At 40.9% G+C, this 8,351-nt stretch overlaps 1 pseudogene; it reads right to left on the bottom strand.

The window, feature by feature from the left end:
* Window positions 1-2,072: 2,072 nt before the first annotated feature.
* Window positions 2,073-5,211, bottom strand: LOC148134730 (uncharacterized; annotated as a pseudogene).
* Between the last annotated feature and the right edge of the window lie 3,140 nt (window positions 5,212-8,351).

Below are 8,351 nucleotides of genomic sequence, written 5' to 3'. Positions count from 1 at the left end.
ACAAAAGGACACTCAAAATCCATTTCATACCTGTACCTAATCAGTCTTTTTGAAGCCCGGGCCGAATTATTGCCCCCTGAAAAAAAAATAAAAGTACAGAGTGTCCTTTGGCCAAGGAACTGATTTCAGAAAGAAGGAGTACCATTGTGACAACACTGCTGCTAGCATGCTCAGCTGATGAAGGAAATGTGTGTTTCGTAATGTGTTAGCTATTGAGAGGGCTGTTTGGCCACGGATCGTGCCATGCTTCTTGAGAATTGCTGGCGTTGTACATATCCAGGCTAGTGGAGAGTATTCCAACATCCTCTTGAGGAATTGGGAGATGTTCCAATTACTGAAGGAAAACTGCTCCTGAACCATCGACCGTATATGTTGATTCGAGTTCAGTTTTTTTTTGGAAATGGTATTTCTCAAGATGCTGTTCATGGGCGATTCAGTGATGATATTGTCATTGAATATCAAGGGGTCAGCATTTCTCTCGATGGAGTTTGCTATTGGTGGCAAACTTTCTGAAGCAAACCTAATATTTTACTTATCAGCTCAAGCCTGGCTGTTGTCCATGTCTTGATGTATTTACTGCTGGACTGAATTTATAAAACGAGGAGGTGATAATCGTCAAATCAAAATTGAACTGCATCACATGTTGCCATTTGAAGGAGTGAGCAATTCGATGGGTGGTTTTCACATCTATCTGCTGTCTTTGTCCTTCTGGGTGTTCATGGGTTGGAAGATATTGCCTAATAAGTTCTGCTGCAGTTCATCTTGTAGATGGTATACAGTGCCAATACTGAGCAGTGGCGGTGAGGATGAATGTTTGTGGATGTGATAGCAATTAAGTTTGCTTCTTTTGTCCTGGTTTATAATTGACGTGTAATCCATCATACTCTTGACTTCCATCTCACAGATGGCGGACAGTCTTTAGTGAGTTGGAAAAGTGATTTCCTCACTATAGGATTCCTAGCCTCTTTCCACTGTTCAAGACGGAGATACGTATATGGATCGTAAGTCCAATTTCTGGTCAATCGTACGACGTAGGATGCTGGTAAGCACTGTGTTGGGGACTGAGTGATGATAACATCGTGTAACAGTGAAGAAGGATGGTTTCATTCTCTATTTCTCTCGCATTTATAAAAGGCATGAATGTTACTTCTCCCTTCTCAGTCCAAGCCTTGATATTTTCGAAACTTTATTGCATTTAAAAACAGACTGCTTCCGTATGTGGAGAATAGTGAACATTCCCATCTCTGACTCAATGGTGAGGGAAGGTCATTGAAGCAGCTGAAAATGGTTGAGCGTTGGAAACACATTCTCCCGGGGAATGACTGCAGAAGAGTCCTGGATTTCGATTTATTGACACGAACAACAACAACCTTTTTTGATGATGATTAATCCAACCAGCAGAGAGCTTATCTCAGATTCCGATTAAATATTACTTTACTTGGGCTGCTAATGTCACTCTCTGTCTAATGATGCTTTAATGTTAAAACTGTGAGAAACGAACCCACTTAATTAATAATTTTCAGTCCGAGTCAAAGAGGTCCAAAGCAGTACATTTATTCGAAGATCTTTAAAGATGGGTGGCTCTATGAGGAGAGTTTTTTTAATGCTTTCCTGAGGGGTCTCTCGACACCTCTACCCTAAGCAATAAACCTATCATAAGTGTCTATTTCATTCTATCCCCATATTTGGTTATTCCCTGCACCCAAGCCTAAGCCGATCATTCTTATCAATTACTTCACTTGTTTTTTTCTTTAAACCTGTCTTATTTGGCTGTATTTGTTCGTTACAGCCTTCCTGTTATTTTATCCAGTTCCTCTTTTCTAACCTTCTGACTTTTGAGATAATCCTTTACTATTTTGATAATACAAAAAGAGGACCTACACACTTTGAGCTTATTGCGAAATGCCCCTGCTGCTTCTTTTGTGGTCAAGCTAAAATGCTCAAAGTTATTTCTTAGCTTAAAACTATTTATTTAAAGGACCCTCTATATTCGTTAAATTCAACATACACCTGACAAACTGATTTTTTTTTATCTCAATCCCTCCTTTTGTTTTTGTCAGTGTATGTTGATCTCATTGAGTCTGAGACAATGAGGCCTCCAGGTTAGAGAGCATCATGCCAGAAAGTTCATCTCCTTTGGAAATGGCTTCAGGGGTATTCTCAACATCATAAGCTGTTAACATGTAAAGTCCGTCTCCCTGCATATCCTTCAGGGGCATCTGTTTGGTCAAGGCGGTCTCGATCATTCTCTGAGCGAGACCCTGAATACAAGGAATAATGCAACAGCCCAGTGCTGCCAGAATCCCAACGACCACTGTCAAGGAGGTTAGAATAGAAACCACAAATCCTTTCCATTTGCCGAACCAAAACTCCCACCACCCCATTATTGAAGTATCCAGCCCAGAATTTTAAGCCAATTCACGTGAGAGGGTCGTCAATTCTTGTAAGGCTCGAGTTATCGAGCCGTCTGGGGCCGTGTTATTCGGAATAAAGGTACAGCAACTTTCCCCTAACATAACAAAAACTCCCCTTTTTCTGACAGCATCATATCTAAGGCCATCCTATTTTCCCAGGCCATCCTGTTTATGGCATCTAACTGTTCAGCTATTCCTTTAACAGCGTTTCTGGTGTAATTTATAAATCTTTCTTGATTGTAAAATATGTAATTAATCCAATCGACATTTTTATTAATCGTGGCTCACCAGAAGAGAGACTCAAATCCAGCTGCTATCTGATTACGGGCCTTAAATTCGTCAGGTACCCCTCTGGGAACCTCTGTCGAATCCAAATAAATATCATCATCAAAGGAGGTAGCAATGACTGACTGTGCCCCCCACCTTTTCTTCATTTCAGGAATCTCGCCTCGTTCAAATGCTAGGGTGAATGGAATAGCCAATTGTACAATTGCACATGTGCCTCGCTAGTCAGAGGGCACAGTAGGTCTTAGAAACTTTCCACCACAGTACCACTACAAATCCGCTCGGGGCATCTTTAAAGCTGAAAAGTTTCCTCCCCACTCTGTCTCGGAAACCGATTCAATTTCCGAACATGACTTTAGGTCTCCTAGAAATCAGGACTGGTTTGACTCCTGCCTTCGTACACATGAGGTGTGATTCCTGACCACGTCCGAAAATGAAGGGGGAATTTTTAATTCCACCTTTTTCAGGGAGGGAACAACAACAAAGACCGACAGCCTTGGTTGCCCCATGCTGTCTCATCCTGATACAGGGCTATCATGCATATTATACCAGCCCTGTCTCGTTTCCACCCGAGCGGAAAGGGGACCACGGGTCTACCTAAGGCACATGCATAGCAATTGCTTTTGTTCAGATTTTCACAGTATATTTCACCCATTCAACCCAAGCATTTGTATCCCCATATCCAGTTTTTATTTCAATGGTCTGTTTTAAGTCCTTTACCTCTATAATTTTTAATACTTTAATGTTATCGGGAGGGGTGAAATGCTGAACCTTATTATCCAGTAGTTCTGCCCGTTTTCCTTGTCCTATGCAAAATCTCAATATTAATTTGACAATTTGACAAAATCCCAATATCCCATAACTCTAAGCATCCCCAGCATTCTAAAAATCGGGCTGAAGCACAAACAAAACTTAATATACAATCCTACAGTATAAATCCCGCGCTCAGGTCACCACTGTATAATCAGTTACTCAAAGTCTCTTTAGCCTGAGTTTCAGTGGTTCTTGCGTTGATTCGGCAGTCCAGACTTCTTCCTCAACTGGAGATTCCACTGTCCTTTTCATCCGAGTGTAGTGAGTCCAGGCTTTCTCCGCCGTCCTTATCGGTGTTTCAGTGGTCAAGAGAGCCTGGTACAGCCCTTCCCAGTCTGGTTGCAATTTTATCTCTGTCTATGGTTTTACTAAGACCCAATCTCCCGGTCTGAGCCTATGCATAGTGATTCAAGCGGCGAAGTCTGTGCCAATAAATCGTGTTTCCTGAGGAAAAAACAAAGAGGAGGACAAGCCCAGCATATGCTTCTTTAAGAACAAATCTTTAGTTTCTGGGATTGACAGTGGCCAGAGATAGGAGCTTCCTGAGGACCTGGGACAGTAGGTATTAAGGAATAAACCGCCACTTCCTGTGAATTCAGGGCTGCTTCTTCTGTTACCTCATCGGCCAGTGATGTAGCTTTCCATTCTTTAATTAACAGTAAATTTATGCAGTCATGTTTTTAATTAACAGTAAATTTATGCAGTCATGTTTTTAATTAACCACGAATCAATGCGACAGGTCACTGAGTATGTGTGAAGGGATCCTGCCAACTAATATTGATTCAGGGTAGCACAATCGATTTATTATAAATATTGGTTATTAATTATATATTACATAAATATAAAAAAAATCATTATCTGTAATTCCAGGTGGAAACGCAACTAGTGACTAAAACATTTTTAAAACTGTAATTGTGCAGTTCTGTTCGTTTGCCAGTCACTTGTGACTTCTCATTTTGTTTCTGTAATTGTTTTGCTCGAGCACATTCGTTTTTAAGAATCTCAACAGATTTCATAGCACCATTTGAAGTCAATTTAATCTCAATTTGATGAGAGTACCTTGTCGTGAGCGCAAAACTGATTCTTCTCATCACAAAAAATGTCGCCATAATCCAATTAACTCTTTTGTTCCCGCTTCCTTGGGCTTAAAATTTATGGATGACCATACTGCCTCTGTATCGACTAGGAAAACTACGTCCTCTTTATAAAGTCCCACCTTTAAATTTACCCGGGGGCAGGAACGCCTGACACCCCTATTTTTCATCAAGGTTCATAAATGGCATTGCCTTTGCTTCCTTTTTAAGATCTGGACACTCTCTCTTAAAGTGACCTGTCTTTCCACAGTAATATCATCCCGCCTGTGGGATTTCCACTTTTATCCTTGTTCCTGTCCACCAGACTTCTTAAAATCTCCTCCCCGATCATTACGGCTTCTTTCTCCTTTTAGTTTTCTCTTTTTCTTTATTATCTCATCGATCGTGGCTGTCATTATTTTTGCCTTTTGTTTGTGCTTTTCGTCCTCTCTCCTTACAAATACTCTCTGAGCCTCCCTCAGCAATTCACCTAATGGCTTCTCACTCCATCCCTCTATTTTCTGTATTTTCTTCTGAATATCTGGCCAAGACTTAGTTGCAAAGTATATTTTCAACAATCCTTCCACTAATGGCCCTTCTAAATCTATCCCAGAATACTTGCGCATCGAGTCCTTCAGCCTTTGCAAAAAAAGCTCCAAGGGACTCTCTTCCTTTCCTTAACATACCTCAAATGCCTTCGTTAAATTCTGCGACTTCGGGCGGCTTCTCCAATTGCCCTTATTAATATTTTTTCATAATTTTCATCTTTTCCCTATCTTCTTGTTTTTGATGATCCCAATTGGAGTCTCTTAAAGGGAGCTTATCCTCTGTATGACCTGCCCCTTCAGTTCCCAAGGGGTGTTCCCTGTCCCAGACCCCAAATGCTGCTTTCCTTATCAACCCTCTTCCTTCTCCACTAAATAAAATATTTAGTATGGACATCAACTCTGTCCAAGTATGTACATGCGGACCCAGGAATTGATTAATCCGCTCTGAAAAACCTACCGGGTATTCCATAAGCATTTTCATTTCGTTTTTAAAGGACCTTTCTTTATCTGAGGTAAAGGAGAAGGGGAGGTTAAATCATGTAGGTGAGTTAGCTAAACAGCAGCTGCAGAGCGCAGAGCACAGAATGAAGTTATAAATTCTGAAATTCGGGCTTTTTTCCCATGGAGATGACATACTAGTATTGCTGCCAATGTTAGGGGGTCCCGTCTGAGTGTCCCTTTCAAACTGACAACAACTTTGAATCAGGTAAACTATCTGTAAAGATGCCGGATAAAAATAACCCTACTCTATCGACTATGTCATGTCAATATGTTGAAACCTTAATATAAAAAAGCATGGAACTGGAGAAACTGTTAGTTACTATACCACGGAGTGAAGAATCAAAACCAGACGTAGTAGAGTTTGATGTGCCTCAAAATACGTCAAACAATGAGGACGTCCTTGAATAGTGGGATAGATGATTAAAGTGTCTGTCTCAGGAGCAACGGTGTGTGTTTGCAGCAGAATGAGAATATGCAGGAATAAAATGAGGGGGACTTATGCTACTGTGCAAGTCGTGGAAGTAGGGAATGCTGTTCCACTAAAAAGACACCCCTCGAGGCTTAATCTTCACAAAGCCACACATCTCCATAAGGAAGTGGATGAAATGGTCAACAAAGACACAGTCCAACCGAGTCAGAGGGAGTGGAGTTCACTGATTGTGTTAGATTCCAGATCTGCTGGGATTCAAAGATTTTGCGTGGAATATTGGAAGGGCGACACTGAATCTAAATCAGACTCTTGTTCAATGCCAAGTTTGTCGAACAGTGTAGAGAAAGGTGGGCATGACAGACGCAATACGAAGTTGGACTGACTGCGTGGTTAGTGGCAGGTTCCTTTATCAGAGATATCAAAGCAAGTTTCTGCATTTGTAACCCAAATGGGCGATATCCATTTAAAGTAAAGCTATTTGATGAGCGCACCAGCCACTTTCCAAAGAATCATGAAGAGGGTTGTGGCCGGATTAAGAAATAATATCGTTTATCCGAATGATATGATGATCTTTAAACATTCATGGAAAGGACAAAACTCTTTAAATGAAGCAAAAAGGAAAATGGTAATAAAATGAAAGACAACAGAATTCACGGAGGCAGAGGTGACGTTCTTGGGACATAACATCAGACATGGATGGTTGACCCCAAGCAGCGTCAAGCCGAAAGCCGTCGAGGAATTTCCACGACAAATTTTGTTAAAAGATTTGCTTTTCTTTTGCTTCTGAGCGGATGCACTCAGAGGATTTCCAAAGTTCTACAGCATGTTGGCACCAGTGAAAGATTTACAAAAGAAGGACACGAGATTACGGTGGACAGAATAATGTCAGGAGGTATTTGGGAACTTTAAAAAAAATCATATTAACCTACACACCTTTTCTAACTACACCATTTTCGAAACACTTCAAAGTTGCAATCGATGTTAGCAATGTAGGGGTTAGTGCTGTATTGATGCTGGAAGATGATGATGGAATTGAACGGACAATTAGATATTTTTAAAGAAACTTAATATACACCAGAAAAAGTAAGGTTATTATGCTTGTTGCAAATGTTTAATGTTTACTCAGCAAACAATGTACAGGAACCACAAACCACACAGATTTCTGGAGAGCTTGGAAGACCAAAAAGATATGAGACTATTTGGTTGGAGGTTATGTTGCATTCTTTTATGTTTCAAATTTTACATGCTGTGGCTATTGAAAAATAGGATAACAGATACATTATCGTGGATTGAAAAGAAATAGCCTGCATATGAGTCAACCGGATGAGTCCAATGCTGTGTATGTATGCAGAATATGACCTCTCAAAGATCAGCAAGGCAGCCTCCGTGTGGAAACGCAGGAGATGGGGGAGATGTTAAACGAGTATATTGCATCAATGTTTACTGTGGAAAAGGACACGGAAGAGATAGAATGGAGGGAAATAGATGGTGACAGCTTAACAAAATGCCCATGTTACAAAAGAGGACATGCTGGATATTTTGAATGACGTAAAAGTGGATACATCCCCAGGATATGGTCAGGTGTACCTTAGAACTCTGAGGGGAGCTACGGAAGTGATTGCTGGGTTTCTCCTGAGATATTTGTATCATCGCTACTCACAGGTAAGTTTCTGACAGACTGGAGTTTCGCTAACCTGGTGCCACTGTTTACGAAGGCTGGTAATGATACGCCACGGCACTATCGACCAGTATGCCTGACGTCATTTGTGGGCGAGTTATTGGAAGGATGTCTGTGGGACAGCATGTACATATATTTGGAAAGGCAACGACTGATAAGTGATAGTCAACAAGGTTTTGTATGTGGGTAATCGTCTCACAAAATTGATTGTGTTTTTTGAAGAAATCACAAAGACGTCTGATGAGGGCAGAGCGGTGGAGATGATCTATATGGACTTCAAAAACACGTGCAACAAATTTTCCCATGGGAGACTGGTTAGCAAGGTTAGATATCATGGAATACGGGGCTGTCGTACAAGGAGAAGTCGACTAGTTTGGACTTGTATTCGCTGGAGTTCTGAAGAATGGGCGTGAGTTATATACAATGCAAATGGAGACTGATAAGTAAGATGGTGGAAAGATATTCCCTTGCAGGACTGTGTAAAACGTTTTGTAATAGATATGAAGTGAGAAGAAGTAGGTTCAAAACTGAGATGAGTAGAAGGTACTGGCCTCAGAGGGTTGCTAATCTATGGAAATCAATGTCCAAATATGTAGTGGAGTCAAAATC

This window comes from Chiloscyllium plagiosum, unplaced genomic scaffold, assembly GCF_037043375.1.
Source record: "Chiloscyllium plagiosum isolate Xiang-an unplaced genomic scaffold, Cpla_swu_hap1 HiC_scaffold_52, whole genome shotgun sequence".
Classification (NCBI taxonomy): Eukaryota; Metazoa; Chordata; class Chondrichthyes; order Orectolobiformes; family Hemiscylliidae; genus Chiloscyllium; species Chiloscyllium plagiosum.
The sequence above is the reverse complement of the archived record's forward strand: the minus strand, read 5'-3'. Positions and strand labels throughout refer to the sequence as shown.